This window comes from Helianthus annuus, chromosome 12 (assembly GCF_002127325.2).
Source record: "Helianthus annuus cultivar XRQ/B chromosome 12, HanXRQr2.0-SUNRISE, whole genome shotgun sequence".
Classification (NCBI taxonomy): domain Eukaryota; kingdom Viridiplantae; phylum Streptophyta; class Magnoliopsida; order Asterales; family Asteraceae; genus Helianthus; species Helianthus annuus.
This window is the reverse complement of record NC_035444.2, coordinates 155581402-155598723: the sequence shown is the minus strand read 5'-3', so window position 1 is coordinate 155598723 and position 17322 is coordinate 155581402. Positions and strand designations below refer to the sequence as shown.

Sequence of the window (17322 nt, the reverse complement as noted above, 5' to 3'; positions counted from 1 at the left end):
TTTAATAGTGATAATAAAAAAATACTTTGAGAAAAAGAAGAGGTGAAATGCGTAAATGCGTAATTCAAGCCAATTCCCCTGTAATTAAAGTTCCGTGAAATAATCAAACAAGGAATCTTAAGTTTTAAAATCATTAAACAACCTTTGAAAATAATATAAAAATACACTGCATTGAAAACATTAACATACAAAATAGACAACAAAATTTGCAATACTATTTACAAAATAAAATAGATACCCTTGATCCAAATTGAGTAGGAACGAGAAAAAAAGTATGAAATATGATGGAAAGTATACATTTTGCTAAGCACAACTAATTTCAATGTTGAAAAGGGGTTAACTGGACCTAAATATTTTACATCCGACTGTGTCGAACCAAGTTTTCACAATTTTATTTTGTAGTAGACAAAGAACCGAGAAATTTCCCATCGACATTATAGTTGTACATTTTGCTAAACACAACTATTTCAATGTTAAACAAGGATTAACTAGACCTAAATACATTACATTCGACACATATACTTTTGTTGAACCAAGTTTTCACATTTTTATCGTGTAGTAGACAGGAACTGAGAAATTACTCCTACTAACATTATAGTTCTACATTCCCAAAATTACCTGTAATGTTATTATTGTTACTAATATTATTTTAATTTATGTATCAATTAAAATGTTTAAGTAGTTAAAAAGGTTCTTATTGATTGTAATTTAAAATATACATCACCTCCTCATCATTTGGATTGTTTTTAAAAAGGTAAACTCACACATATAGTCATTATCAACATACTCAGTAAATCTCATCGATACTAAAGTTAAGGTATATATGGTTTAAGGAGGGTAAATGTAGACAGTCTTATCTCTACCCGGTACGAATAGAGAGACTGCTTTTAGTGAGACCATCAGCTCGATTGTAGTTTTGTATCAAGTCTTGGACCTTGGACCTAAGACACATAACACTCAAACAATCGGGACAAAGACTGATTGGTGCATGCCCTATGTCTTTCAGCTATCAACATGTTTTAAAAACTTCAAGCCTCTTTCTTTAAGTTATTAGACCACCTATAATGGGGCTGTATATGGGGTCTCATCCTCCCATAACGCCTTATGGCGCCCATAACCACCATTATGGGGGGCGCCATGTGTGGCCTCTCCCTCCTCCTTGTGAAAATTTTCACGGAGTGGCCCTTTCTTCCCCACTCACACACACACACACACACACACACACACACATATATATATATATATATATATATATATATATATATATGTAGGTAAAGGGTACTGTACAAATTCCCTTATCGTACATTACGTACGCTACAATCTCAGCCGTCCGATCATCTTCCCGCAATGAAAATCGCATGTTGTTTTTTTTTTTTTTGTAATAATTTCGCATGTGATAAATTTGATGAAATAGCAGGTGTTTTTTTAACAATTTCGCATGTGTTAATTCAATTTCGCATGTGATAATTTTGATGAAATAGAAGGTTGGTTTTTTTGTAACAATTTCGCATGTGGTAATTCAATTTCGCATGTGATAATTTTGATGAAATAGCAGGTTGTTTTTTTTAACAATTTCGCATGTGGTAATTCAATTTCGCATGTGATAATTTTGATGAAATAGCATGTTGTTTTTTGTAACAATTTCGCATGTGTAATTTTTGATGAAATCGCATGTTAAAAAACCAACATGCGAAATTGTTACAAAAAAAACATGCGAATTCAATGCGGGAAGATGATCGGACGGCTGAGATTGTAGCGTACGTAATGTACTATAAGCGCATTTGTACGTTAACCTACCCCTATATATATATATATACACATGCAGGGTAGGGCTATATAGAAAACCCTATATATATAAAAAAACCCTAGAAAACCCAACCTCCCGACATTTTTTTTTGAAAAAAATAACACATGTAATATACATGTTTTTTAGAGTTTTGGGCCAAAAAAAATCAAAAAAGCGCCAAAGGGATGATTTAAAAAAAAAATCAGCAATTTCTGTCTTTTGTGCCTAACACATGTTAGGCAACCGGACATTGCTGAAATTTGTTTATTTTTTTAAAAAAAATTCCTTCGGCGCTTTTTTATTTTTTTTGGCCCAAAACACTTTAAAACATGTATATTACATGTGTTATTTTTTTCAAAAAAAAAAATGTCGGGAGGTTGGATAAAAATGGGGGGAGATTTGAGTTTCCAGAGTTTTCTAAAAATTTAAGGGTTTTTTTGTCTAGCACTACCCTATACATGCATATATATAAAAGGGAAGGTTCATTTGAGAAGAAAATTAAATTAAGAAGAAAAAGAACAAAGTGTACAAATGTAAGACATTAAATAGTTTTCTCTCAACTCATTTATTATTATCTTTGACTAATTAATTAGTCATAAACTCTATCATCCTCCACACTTAAATTTTTTGCTTACACATGTCAAAATTTATCCTACACGTTTTGAAATTTATCCTACACATATGGAAATTTATCCTCCACAACTCGTAATTCATTCTACACTCCTCGTAATTTACGCTACACTTTAAATTATATATTTTTTCTTTTTTTGAAAAGTATGTTTTCCTCAAAATAAGTTACAAATTTAATATAGTTAGCTATTAAAAAGGAAGACTACCAATTAATGATCCATCTAAGTTTACCAATATGCCCTTACACTAATATTAAATACCAAAATTAAATGAAGTAAAATAAAACATTCTTATTGGTTGAAATTTCTTCTTTTGTATTCTTACAAAAAATTTCTTCTCATTTGAACTTTCCACTATATATAAAATCCCATACATATATATCCCTACTACACAATCAAGTTATATAAAGCCTTATAACCCCCATTTCTTACACAATTGCCACTTATCACATAACCCCTCACTATGGGGCTCTACTAGCAAACATGACCTTATCTTGATTATATTTAATTAAAAATAACAATGACTTATGAACCTGTATCTAGAAATAACACTTTTGAAGCTCTTTGCTTTAGAGTAAAGATTCTTTTTATAATAATATGTATAAAGTAAGCATATAAAGTTATATGCTTGAGAAAACAAACTCATCTGCTATATAGATTGCAAATAAATGAAAAAAAAACTTTTGTAAGTTTGTTTATATAAACAATAATTTGTATTGAGTTATCAATTTAATTTTTTTTTTGAACGGCCAATGAATCCTTCAAATGGGTTACTGGCGAAATTAACCACATCGGGATACACTCGTCTCCGAACTGGGGAAAACCCTCACCTAGGACAGAAGCCCGTGAACACTCGCCCAAAGGCACGACAGTGTGGTGAGGTAAAACCCATTCAGTTCAAGGATCGAACTAGCGATCGCCGCCTACTCGCCTAGTCTCCCATCATTACTAGGTGCCGCTGAAAACTAATGGGGAGAAGCAGGAATTGAAGTTGGGTCTCTTGGAAACTCAAGGCTCTCCCTTACCACTCCACCATAAACACATTGTCAGAGTTATCAGTTTAATCATCTAGATTGATAAAACTTAAAAGTCAAAATGCCAAAGGGCAACTCTTATAATATTTATGTCAAAAGCTTATGGTATTAGTTTAATCACTTTCAACAACTATCTATTTTTTTTATTATTAATACTGTTATAAAGTCATAATTATTTAAATCCAATTCAGGTTATTTGTTGTTTTGAAGATTAATAGAGATCTATTCGAATTGTTTATCAATAGGTCAAACTTGTTGAAAGTGAATATGGTAGCAGGAATTATATCGTCAACTAGCACGTGTTACAATGTTTAATTTGTAGTATTTTTTTTTTTATTGTTTCACATTCATATATCATAAAAGAAGAAGTGAATGAACAGTTGTTTTTATATATTATTATTAATGAAGGGTAGGGATATGGTAAAAAGTGTCTAAAATGTAAGAAGAGTAACAAGTGTTTTAAACCATTGGATATTTGATCTAATGGTTGAGATCAATAGGGTATAAAAATGTAAATTGTGTTTTAATTAGAGGGACCTTATGTAAAATTGAAGGGCAATAGTGTTTTTTTCAATGTTTCAAATATGGTAACCGTATCCTACACAACCAAAAACACCTACATTCACTTCTTTTTCCTTAAAAATCGGAATAAATAATCAATATCTAAATCGGAAGCCTCTGTGTTTTATATAAGATTCAAGGCGTGGTGTTTTACGTTTAGAAGAGCTGTAATAAGATTCATGGCGTGATGTTTTAAAACATCTGGATAAATTGACTATGATTCAAGTCATGGTGTTTTATCTGGAATCCAGAAAACACCATGACTTGAATCATAGTATTTTATTTGGAGACATTGTTCAATACAAAACATGACTATGATTCAATACAAAACATTCCCAGATTTTAAAACACCATGACTATGATTCAAGTCATGGTGTTTTATCTGGACAATCAATACAAAACATTCCCAGATTTTAAAACAACATGACTATGATTCAAGTCATGGTGTTTTATCTGGAGACATTGTTCATGGCGTGGTGTTTTAAACATCTGGAGACATTGATTATGATTCAAGTCATGGTGTTTTATCTGGAATTCAAGTCGGATAAAACACCATGACTTGAATCATAGTCAATGTCTCCAGATGTTTAAAACACCACGCCATGAACAATGTCTCCAGATTTTTAAAACACCACGCCATGAACAATGTATCCAGATGTTTAAAACACCACGCCATGAACAATGTATGATTAAAAGATGTTGCGATTAAAAGATGATGAAGAATATAAAACAATCAGATGTATAATGTTTCCTAAAATTTCTCCTAATTCAAAATTCGATTCAAACCCTAAAAAAAACTCATCGCCAGTTTTTTTTTTTTTTTTTGGCAGTTATTCTTGAAAATCAATTAAATGATAAAAATGTCAAATTACTAATATACCCTTTTGAATTAATTAGGATAAAGGACACTTGTCATTCCCAAATTATTTCTCACATTTCTCACAAAAGTCCCACTTTTTACAGGATCATTTACCTATTAATGAATACTACTTTTAATATTATAATAAAATACATGTACGATTTTGTTTGGTATCGGTACAAGAAGGTAAAAATCGGCATCAGCCTGGTATAGAAAATGCCAAAAGTTGATACCGAATTGATATTTAAAATCTTTTAGTTCAGGAATTTCAGTACTTCTACCCGGTAGCATTTGCTCATCCTTGATCACGGGTGCCGTAGATTTTCTTCAACTTTTAATGATTTTTTTGAGTTTCAAGGGTATGGGTGAGCTCGGTGCTAACCGATACCAAATCGATACTGTTACCGAAAATACCGGTTACGGTACCGGTATATGAAGGTAAAAATCGGTACCAGGAACGCCAAAAGTCGGTACCGAATTGATACTTAACATCTTTCGGTTCGGGAAATTCGGTACAGGTACCCAGTACCGTTTGCTTATCTTTGACCACAGATTTCATACGAACAACATCATTACCATACAACTTATTTATTGATTTTCTTTCGGTTATCTTTTATTGTTTTTTCTACATCAATACCGGTTACGGTACCGGTATATGAAGGTAAAAATCGGTACCAGGAACGCCAAAAGTCGGTACCGAATTGATACTTAACATCTTTCGGTTCGGGAAATTCGGTACCAGTACCCAGTACCGTTTGCTTATCTTTGACCACAGATCTCATACGAACAACATCATTACCATACAACTTATTTATTGATTTTTTCGGTTATCTTTTAGTGTTTTTTCTACATTTTCTTTTGAGTAAACTGCCATTTTGGTCCCTGTGGTTTGGCCAGTTTTGCCATTTTAGTCCAAATCTCAAAATTATTACATCTGGGTCCCTGTGGTTTGCATTTTGTTGCCATTTTAGTCCAAAATCCAAAAACCCTATTTTTTGACTGTTGAAAACTGACTATTTTGTCCTTTAGTGCAGGGGCATTTTGGTCAATTTTTTTACTCTCCCTCTCTCTCTCTTATTAAAACCCAATCTGCTCTCTCTCTCTCTTATTAAAACCCAAAACCCAGATCAAACAATAGCGCTCTCTCTCTCTCTCTCTCTCCTCTAGCACCACTACCACCGCCACCTCCTCCCTATCTCTCTTCTCTCTCTCTCTCTCTCTCTCTCTATAGCACCACCACCACCGCCACCTCCTCCCCCTTCTCACCACCGCCACTCCGGCGTCACCACCACCACCGTTGTTGACTTTCTCTCACCATCTTCAAAAACACCCACCTAATAAATAGTGTTAGCCAACACGCTTTTAGGGATTTCACCATGATTTTGCTTCTTCAATAAACCCAGAAATCATCTCCACTCTAACCCTTTTCTTTCAACAAAACCCATTGCCATTCAAACCCACTTCATCTTCTTCAATTCTCTGAAAAAAAACTATCTTGAAAGCTTCAGTTGTGTGTGAATTTGGTGGCCCAATAATGGCCGATCAAGAAGGAGGAGATTTGGTGAGTCAACTCGTTGACTCGGTCAGAGAAATTTCAGGGTTACCCGAGTGCAGAAACGTTGTAAGGAAGATGTATGGGAATTTGATGAGGAGAGTGAAGCTTTTGAGCCCTTTGTTTGAGGAACTTAAAGATAATGAACAACAGCTTGATGATGGTGATCTTAAAGGGTTACAGGCTTTGAGAGTTGCTTTGAATTTGGCTTTAGAGGTTCTAAAATCGGTCAACGATGGCAGTAAGATTTATCAGGTAAAGTTGTTGATTATTTGTTTAGAGAGAGAAAATGGAAACGGTCAAGGTGTTTCTCTCTCTAGAACTTGTGAGAAAAATGGAATTGGTGAAGGTGGTTGAGAGAAAGGGGTTTTATGGCGGTGAGGGTGGTGGAACAGAGGACCCAAAGCTGCACTTCAAGTTTCCATTTTTATTCAATTTGGTTTATGGGGTTTGCTTAATTTTTGTAGTTTTGATGTTCTTTGATCAAATCTTGAACTTTGATGGGTCATTTTAGTGATAGGCTTGTTTACATTTGAGTTTTTGAAGTTTCAAGTTTGCATCTTTATTCAATTTGGTTTCTGGGTTTGGCTAAATTTTATAGCTTTGATGTTCTTTGATCAAATCTTTAACTTTAATGGGTCAACTGAGTGATGGATGTGGGAGATTTTAAGGGCTTTATTTGATTTGCGGTTTAGATGGTGTGATGTATTGGGGAGTGAGAAATTGTAATAAATTTTGAGGGCTTTATTTGATTTGTGGTTTAGATGATCAGATCATGTTAGTGTAATAAATTGTTACATGGGGAGTGAGAAATATTTGATTTTGGAAAAATGGTTTGTGATCTTGAGTGATCTGTACTCTGTATTGATTTGTAGATGAAGATCAGTAAATCTGGCGGCAAGTGGTGGTGCTTGGAGGCGAGAGGTTGAAGATGATGATGATCAGGGGGTTTTTATATTTGGGGTTTTTTAATAAATGAATTGCTTTAATGAAAATTAAATGACCAAATTACCCCTTCAGATAAGGACAAAAAAGGGTCATTAAAACAGTCAAAATTCAGAGATTTTGAGTTTTGGATTAAAATGGCAACAAAATGCAAACCACAGGGACCCAGATGTAATAAGTTTGAGATTTGGACTAAAATGGCAAAACTGGCCAAACCACAGGGACCAAAATGGCAGTTTACTCTTTTCTTTTTATCTTGTCGACGGTTATGTGCGCAACGCGCTCGTAGTGATTTCAAAACACATGTAAACACAGACTAAATAATAAAAGAAGTTCGCCGCAACACGGCGACGGTGATAAACCTAGTTATATGCATACTTTTAAAAGACGAACCCCTTCCAGCCCAGTTGGTTCCATAGTGGTTGGTTGGGCCGGTTCCTTCTTGGAGATCACCGGTTTGACTCCCGGCTGCAGCGTATTGGGGATCGTCCCAATGATGGATCGTTTCATACCAAGGCATGGTTCGATCCGGAGGGCAACCCGGTTTTACCCAGCTGTTACCCCAGTGAGTCTCTCGTGTGGGGGCAGTATGGTTTCCGGGCGAAGGTCAGTCAGAGCTGCAGCCGGGGCCCGATAGAACATCGCGTCTGCGAATGCTGGGCTGACGGGTAACCGTCCTTGACGGGAACCCGGTGACCAATGGTCCATGTACATATTGAAAGTCACCCTTAAAAAACATACTTTTAAAAGACAAAGTTAGCGGAAACCTCACCGGCTTTGCCTCCCCATTCCTCATACTTTTACAATATTGCAAATTTAGCCCCTTAACTTTGGTACTTTCAAAGTTTAATAAAATGAAAAACTTAGTTTTTAAACTACTATTCCATTTTATAAATACTTTGCTTTTAACACCCCAACTTTGTGGTAGTTTCCTTTTGAGCCCCAATTTTGTTATAGTTTCCTTCTTACCCCAAAACTTTATCAAATTTCATTATTATCTTTTCTTAGCCCTTAAGTTTAGGAAATACAATTTTTAACCACTTAACTTTTTATGAACTTTGTAAATGCCACTTTGTCCCCCTCGAGAGTTTTTGGCTTGACAATATAAATTCGAGTTAGTCGGGTCGCGTATAATACGTTATGATTGTACGATATAAATTCGATTTACGTTACATTTTGATCCAATCGCAATGCAACTATAGGATACATTGAGTTCAATCGGATACGTGAAAACGTGCGTTTTCATATGGTTAACACATAACATAACGCTTGGATTAATCCGTTCGAGAAGTACCCACACCGCAACGCGCAAGGGTCTTGTTACTAGTTTTGCACCCAACCCAAATAAAAAACCCTGTTAATTGTTGGGTGTAAAAGACTAAACTTGCAACAAAATACCTAGGTAAAGGACTAAATTTGCAACAAAATACCTAGTAAAGGACATCGCCTGCCAACAATTAACAGGGTTTTTAACTAGGTTGGGTGTAAAGGACTAAACTTGCAAGAAAATACCTAGTAAAAGACACCGTCAACATTCATTAAAAAGGACACCGCCTGAAAAATGGTATAAAGATAAAGAACAACTTGTAACTTTTTCAACCTTTTTATATAAAATCATAAGATGGGATTTAATTTATTTTAAAAATTAATTAAGAAATAGAATACTAAGGAGTCAAAATAACATAAACGAAAAAAAAAAATCTAGACTCATAAAATTTTAACACGTGTCACAACCAAATAGACACATCTACCTATTATACTAAAAAAATACACTTAATGCCACATGTCCTTTTCTTAGGCAATCAATTGGGTGATGTGGACACTCTCTTTGGCCATAGAATTCCTCTTGGGCGGGATTTCTTTTCTCTTATTTCCATTCACACCACGTGATCTCTCTCTCTCTCTTCAATCATTCCAACCTTGCCAATTACACGCTCTCACAAACCCTAAATCTATCCGATCGGCGGCTGTTAATCTTTCTCTCCTCGTCTTCTAATACCTCGGGTAAGCAACTGTTCAGATGAAGCCCGTCGTTGTCGGCGGTCTTTTAATGTTGTCTCTGGCGGCGGCTATTCGAACTTCCGTCGGTTGAAATCAAATCAAACGGCGTCTGTGTTAAAGTGCTCGCGTCTCCCATCAACCCGTCCGATATTAACAGAATTGAAGGTTTGTAGTTTAATCTATTAATCTGTTATTTGGGTTTTAGATGTTTGTTGTTAGCATATGTTGGGTTTGTAGTTTAATCTATTAATCTGTTATTTGGGTTTTAGATGTTTGTTGTTAGCATATGTTGTTGTATGAAATTCAAGTTGATCACCATTCAGGCAACTAGATTCTTTATCTCATCATTTACATGTAGCCCACCTGTTTGTGGAAATGTCTATGTGAACAAAGACACATCAATGTTGAGGTATGTACACTGATTCATACTTTTTCTTCTTTGATTCGTTAGGCTGTAGTGATTTCAGTTTGTATATTGCATTATATCATTATGTGCACTTGAAGGTACCGCCTTTGGGTCGTTTTTGGCGGACACCATTTAGGGGTTTCAATTCTTTCAAGAACAATTACCTCCTTGTGGACTCTCTCATGATGGGTAAATGTTTTTACTTTTATTTGGTGGTACATTTTTGTTCATGTTATCTGTAATGGGTTGTTGTCAATTGTTGTTGATTTGTTGTTGTGATTTGAGGGTTATTATGATGAATTGGATCTGGGTTGTTCAAGATTTGTTGTGAATGTTGATAAAGTTGATAGCTTTTTTAGATCTATGTTATATGTTTGGTTACGACCTAACTTAGTGTATATATCCCAACACAATCGCAATGGTATAATAATTTTTATGGGTCCAGAGTCTTAAGTAGATAAACAACTTAGTTTTTTTTTTAAATTGTTTATTAGTAATTGATTATGTTCATTGGTCGATAGCTAACCTGTGTATATCTATTTGATCATCTGTGATTGAGTTTTTTTGTTAGATTTGATAATGCATATGTTGCTGCAAGGCAAACAGAATTTTGTATTTTGTTAAGATTTTGCTTCACAAAATTTTTTATTTTTTTGTTGGATTTGACAATGAAATTGTTCAACCCAGATGGATCCTTCATTCGACATGTAATTTGAAACTGAAGAACTCTGGCTATAGGGAATTTTCTGTTTTCCCCAGCGGCGTCGTGTTATACCCGGTCAAAGCACCAGTTGGGAATCATGCATTACCAATATATCCCAAGCCACCTGAGCACCACACCACACCACCTCCTACTTATCCTAAATCGATCAATTAGCGATGTTTTACCGATAGTGTGGTAAGTTCTGACCCCACTTCTTCAATTTTTCCGACAACTGATGAATGATTCTGGTGGTTTAGGTCTTTAGTTGGTGGTTGATGATATTGGTTTTTCACTGGCCGGTGAGTGAAGCGGCTAGAAGTGGTTCCGACACGTGTGATTGTGACAATTGATGGGTTTTACAGGTAAGGAGAAGGGTGGAGATATAGCTAATCACAAAAGTGATATTGGTTAAATTATTGGATGGGTGTTGGTGGTTTAGGTCTTTAGTTGGTGGTTGATGATATTGGTTTTTCACTGGCCGGTGAGTGAAGCGGCTAGAAGTGGTTCCGACACGTGTGATTGTGACAATTGATGGGTTTTACAGGTAAGGAGAAGGGTGGAGATATAGCTAATCACAAAAGTGATATTGGTTAAATTATTTTATGGGTGTTTGTACAGGTTATTATCAAGTATATTAACGCTTTATCTCTACATTAGGGTTGTAATAAGGAAATTTCACTTCTTGCTTTTAGGATATACTTTTATGCATCTGAATTTCTGAACATGTACTTTTTATAAAATTGGAGTATGCCTTGGTAGCTAATTAGCCATCATGAAAAAATCATCAAAATTAATTCTGGTAACTTTCAACGAATGATTTTTATTCAAAACTATAATATTTTTCGTAAGTAATTAAACAAAAAATAAGGGAATTTGTTAAAAGTAAGACTAATTAGCTTCAATGTTGATGGTTGAGCAGTTTACATTGGCATCAAATAAGGGAATTTTTGGATTTCAAGGGAACTCTTTTATGAGAGGAGTTACAGTGAGCAATTTGGAATTCCAAGATTATAAACTTAGGCCATATTATTGGTATTAAGATTGTGCTGATGCTTTATTGAAAGGTGGGAAGCATGGTGGTGCTGATGCCATTGTTGATGAAGTTCCTTACATCAAGATGTTTCTTAGCAAGTACTCTGATGTCTGTGCTATGGTTTCATCTCAACCCATTACTTTTTATTTTGGCTTCGTAAGTACCCTTCTCACATTGACCACTTGCCATATTATAAATATTCATGCATCTTAATTTGCTTTTGGGAAGTGGCGGATCTTGGACTTTAAGATGGGGGAGGGAGGCGAAAGTTTTCAAGAAAAATTTCAGGCAGGGGCCGAACTCGATATATTGGTCAACTAGATAGTCTGTCAGTGTCATGTAAAGGTTACAGCCACTTAAAAAAGTGTTTTTTAGAACATTGAACACACATACCCCTCTAATTCTACTCCTAAATCTACATATGTCCATCATGGGACTCGATCTCTTAACCTCATGGGGAGGGACACCACTATGTACAAACATTGGTAGTACTAGGCTACAAGACCTTTGGTTCTTTTAAAGTATCAAGCTAGATCATCTAAAACCTCTTTTAACTTAAAATTAAGACTACTTAGTGTTATTCGAAATTAGAATATCTTTCGTTAGTAATAAAAACGAAAACTAGAGGCAAAGTTGTGTAGAATTTCGAGGAATTGGCGTTTGAGATCGAAGTGTCGGTACATCATACTTTTACAGAAATATGAAAAAGTCGGTCGGTTTGTTAAGTTTTTGGTTTCAAGATTCCATTACGCAATATTGTCGGTGCCACATATGATAGCCTAAAACATTATATAAATGAACTACCATCTATTGAAAAATCACAACCAAGTTTCTCACATATTTTTTAATTTATACATGAATCGTATTCTTATAGTCGATAGGATTATGGGTGACTATCATTTGGTGCAAGTGTGCGCAAATTCAGAGACATTAGAAATGATAGGTAAGATAGACGTACTGATGTTTTGTCTAATCGGTTGTTAACTATGATTACAGGTAAGGAGAAGGGTGGAGATATAGCTAATCACAAAAGTGATATTGGTTAAATTATTGGATGGGTGTTTGTACAGGTTATTATCAAGTATATTAACGCTTTATCTCTACGTTAGGGTTGTAATAAGGAAATTTCACTTCTTGCTTTTAGGATATACTTTTATGCATCTGAATTTCTGAACATGTACTTTTTATAAAATTGGAGTATGCCTTGGTAGCTAATTAGCCATCGTGAAAAAATCATCAAAATTAATTCTGGTAACTTTCAAAAAATTGCCATGTTATAATATGCTATTCTTTTTGAGTTAATATGCTGATTTTTATATGCAGGTCATAGATTGGTCAATGTGGTCTTTTAAATATCTTTTTCTTGAGAGAAGTTGGGCTAATATGAAAGGTGATATGACGGTTGCTATTCCAAAAACTTCAACTCCGCCAACAATGTTGAAGCTCTTTAAGGGGCAACCTTCAGTGGTGAGAAATCTTGAAATTTTGGTCACGGGTTCAAAACGGGTTGGGCTGACCCACAAACTTTCCACTAACTGATGGAATTCCAACCCATTTAGAGAGTTATGAATTACTATTACATTTGTTCTATTTGTAAGTAATAATTATATTTACAATTTTGTATTTTTTAACCAGTGTGGTACGAGTTTTATTCAAAGCGGCTAGAACTGTATATAGTCAACAACATACATAAGCAAAAGTATTTGTTACTACCACATAGTTGGATTTAAACGATTATGATAATTGTGTTGTTTTCTTTGTTTTGTATTATCGTAGGATAAAGCTCACCAAATATTATTATATTAACACGAGGTGGAGAAGATGTATTCCTACAAACTGGGCGTGTTCGGTTCAACTTCAGCCACTTACAGCTCGCATGGAAACAATGCCTATACTCAGGTATGCATATGCATATGCATCTGACTATCTCCTTCACATTGTATTCTGGTAGGCATATGGAACATTTCGTTCATTTCCAAATTCTATTTAAACATCGACAAAGACGAGAAACCTACAAATAATACATCAAATGCGGTGTATAAAGAAGTTTTTAATGACTTGTGATTTTTGCATCACTTCCTTTTTTCAGTTCATTGTAGTTTACTAATTTCATTAGTACTTGAACGTTTATTTATTTCAAAGGATTATTTTAACAATGTTAAGTTATATATGTGTGTGTTAGTCCACCCGCGAAGTTCGCGGGTTCTTAAACTAGTAAATTACTTAAGACAAAAATTCATAAGGTTTTACGTTTTAGAATGAAAAAGATACCTACATTTATACTCCTAAATTCTAACTCGGTTAACTCTTTATTCCAAATATAAAAAAATGTTAGCTCTTGTATGAGTTCATATAAAAATAAAAAATAAAAACTTTTAAAATTAATGGATTTAAAATTTAACCCTCATCTAATCAGCACACCATTTGATCTATTATTTTCTTCTCTAAATCAAATGCGTTTTGCCTTCTTCTTATTCTGTCACCTTGTAATCCTTTTTAATTTTTATGATCCACATTCTCTGTCCATCTCTCTCTTGAACATATTCAAATTCAAAACATTTAGATATTTTCTCAAAACTTTTGAAGTTTATTTCAACTGAACGTGGGCTATTGAGATCAATACACCTTTTCTTTATATTTCTGAATATGTCGATTCAATAAAAGTGGTACTTAAAATGTTTCAAAACCGAAAAGGTTTACCAAATAACTGGTTTACTAATTTTCTTGTACATTATGGTTAACTAGTGCGAGATGCAAGTATAATACGAGAATCTTTGTAGCAACACATAACATTATGATAAATCTAAAAAAAAGTGTAACTTTATGAATTTTGATAAATCTACAATAAAGAGTTAATTGCTCGGATGGTCCCTGTGGTTTGCCATTTTTCATCTTTAGTCCCCACCTTTTTAAAATAGCATGTTTGCTCCCTGTGGTTTCCTCGGTTGTTACTCGGATAGTCCATAATATGGATGGACGTTAGTTCTTAGTGTTAAGTGGGTTTGAAATGACTAAAATACCCCCTTAAAATAAATATAATATCTAAAATTGTTAATATCTAGAAGGTCCCACTAACCCATCATCTTCGTTGACCCACGACGCCTTTGACAAACCACCACCATAACCACCGCACACACCACCGTCATGGTCCACAACCTCCCTCCCATTCTTCTCCAGCGAAGGACTCCCCCTCCCTCATTTTTTACGGCCAACCAATTTTTTGGCGCCCATAACTTCACTTCACCCACACCAGATGGTGGACTTCAACCGGCAAGATAACATACACCGGATTTGCAGGTTCCTTCATTGCCAATTTGCCATCGCATGTCACCTTGCAACGTTCACCAAACATAGTACATCTTGATTTGCAGGTCCTTCATTGCCATCGCAAGTCATTTTACAACGTCCATGGATTTGCAGGCCCCTTCATTGCCATCGGATTAGCAACGTCCACCGAACAGAGTACACCTTGATTGGTTTTACTGGGTTTTGTCATGTTTGAGTTAGTTTAGTTTGGTTTTGTTTTGTTTGTAACAGTGAGGTATCGTGTGATAGTGGTTTCTGTAATTGTTATATTATCCATCTTATCCATCACATCTATAAACAATTTCACAAAATCAACTTCAAACAAAATCATCTTATCTATTAGAGAATAATTCTAACGTGATAATTCTCATTAACAGATTTGAGAGATATATACAATACAATGAGAGCTAATCAAGGAGAAAATAAAGGTTTACAATAATTACAAATATTGAGAAATATTATTTCCTAATACCCCCTTCAATCGGATAGGTGGAGGGCCGACACGAAGCAAGTTGCGAAACCGTTCAAACAATGGTCGTGAGAGACTTTTGGTGAATATGTCGGCCACCTGAAGATTGGTAGAGACGAATTTGGTTTGGAGTTGGCCGGATGATACGAGCTCTCGAACAAAATGATAATCAATGTCGATATGCTTAGCACGTTTGTGAGAAACAGGATTTTGACTAAGAAAAATAGCACTGCGATTGTCACATAAGAGAGTAGGTCGCCCATGGGGTAAAGCATGTAACTCACGAAGTAAGTGAGTGACCCAAATGATTTCAGCTGCTGTATTTGCCATAGCCCTATATTCAGATTCACAGCTAGACCGTGAAACGGTCGGTTGTTTTTTGGCACTCCATGAGACAAGATTCCCTCCCAGATAGATAGAATACCCATATGTAGAGCGTCGTGTCTCAATGCAACGAGCCCAATCTGCATCCGAATAGCCCACAAGAGTTGTGGCTTGAGGTTTAGAGAACGTGAGCCCATAAGATAACGTACCTTTAACATAGCGTAGAATACGTTTGACAAGTTGATAGTGGGATGTAGTGGGTGAGTGCAGAAATTGACTCGCTTGATTCACAGCATATGCAAGATCTGGTCTAGTAATTGTCAAATACTGCAAAGCACCTACCAATGAGCGATAAAGAGTGGGATCATGAAAAGGTGTTCCTGGAGTGATAAAGGAGTCAGTTGTAGCAAGCGGGGTGGAAACCGGTTTAGAATCTCTAAGACCTGCCCGAGCCAGGATATCATAGGCATATTTAGATTGACATAGAAAAAGCCCGTTCTCAGTGTAGGTCAGTTCTAAACCAAGAAAGTAACTCAAACGGCCCAAGTCTTTTGTCGCAAACTCATCATGAAGACTGGAGATGAACTTGCCCATGATGTCTTCATTATTACCCGTGAGAATAAGGTCATCCACATAAACAAGCAGGTACATGACACAATAGTTGCGTTTAAAAACAAAGAGTGATGTGTCAGATTTGCTACAAAGAAAACCCTGATTCAAAAGGAAAGAACTCAACCTGTGAAACCAAGCACGTGGTGCTTGTTTGAGACCATAAAGTGCCTTGTGAAGACGACACACATGACTAGGATGCGTGTTATCAATATAGCCCGGTGGTTGTTCCATGTAAACAACTTCATTAAGATTGCCGTTTAGAAACGCATTTTTTACATCTAGCTGATGAAGCGGCCAATTGTTGATGGTAGCTAAAGCCAGAACAATGCGTACCGTGGATGCTTTGACAACAGGACTAAAGGTGTGGTTGTAGTCAAGACCCGGTATTTGAGTGAAACCTTGAGCGACTAATCGCGCTTTAAAGCGCTCAACCGAACCATCTGAGTTGTATTTCGTACGATACACCCACTTAGAGCCAACAACATTCATATTATCTGGACGTGGAACAAGAGTCCAAGTGTTGTTTTTGTTCAAGGCATCCATTTCTTCATTCATTGCCTTAACCCAGTTGGAATGTTTAGAAGCCGTTTTATACCCCTTAGGATCTTTAGCTGAAAAAAGAGCTGTATGAAGTAAGCTGTGTCCCAGAAAAGCTAGATCAGCAGAGTGTTTTGGCTTAAAAATACCAGATTTTGAGCGGGTTTGCATAGGATGAGTTGGTATAGGTTCGTTTGGTGGTTGAGGATGTGGTACGGTTGAGGTAGAAGAGTGAGATGAGGTTGGGTCTGGCTGGTTGGTAGAGACGTGTGGGACTGGTTGATTGGTCACGAAGGTGACTTGGCCTGGGGTACTGGGTTGGGTAACGGAGGTAGTAGAGCTTGGTAAGTTGGGTTGGGTATGTGGTGCGGAAGTGGAGCTGGTTACGGGGTTGGTATGGTCTGGACACAAGGAACAAGGAGTAGGGAAAATAGGTTTATGGGTTTGGTTATTGGTTTTGAGTATGTGGTTTGATGATGTGGAGTGGGTATTAGCAGTGGGTAAAATTTCATCAAAATTTGCAAATAGTAAAGAGGATTCATTAACTTGTGGGATATTGCCACTA

At 35.8% G+C, this 17322-nt stretch overlaps 1 long non-coding RNA gene across 9 annotated transcripts; it reads left to right on the top strand.

Moving 5' to 3' along the window:
- The first annotated feature begins 9252 nt into the window (after nt 1-9252).
- LOC110897138 lies at nt 9253-13686 on the top strand. Of its 9 annotated transcripts, XR_004873887.1 has the most exons (10): nt 9253-9776; nt 9872-9962; nt 10461-10671; nt 10734-10838; nt 10916-11020; nt 11396-11461; nt 11541-11665; nt 12506-12579; nt 12833-12976; nt 13286-13686. It is a non-coding gene; the product is annotated as an uncharacterized LOC110897138 (long non-coding RNA). The 9 variants fall into 9 exon arrangements; XR_004873882.1 differs by having other exon boundaries at nt 10734-11020; nt 13286-13685; XR_004873888.1 differs by lacking the exon at nt 11396-11461 and having other exon boundaries at nt 9253-9532; nt 9691-9776; nt 10734-11020; nt 13286-13683.
- Nucleotides 13687-17322: the final 3636 nt, after the last annotated feature.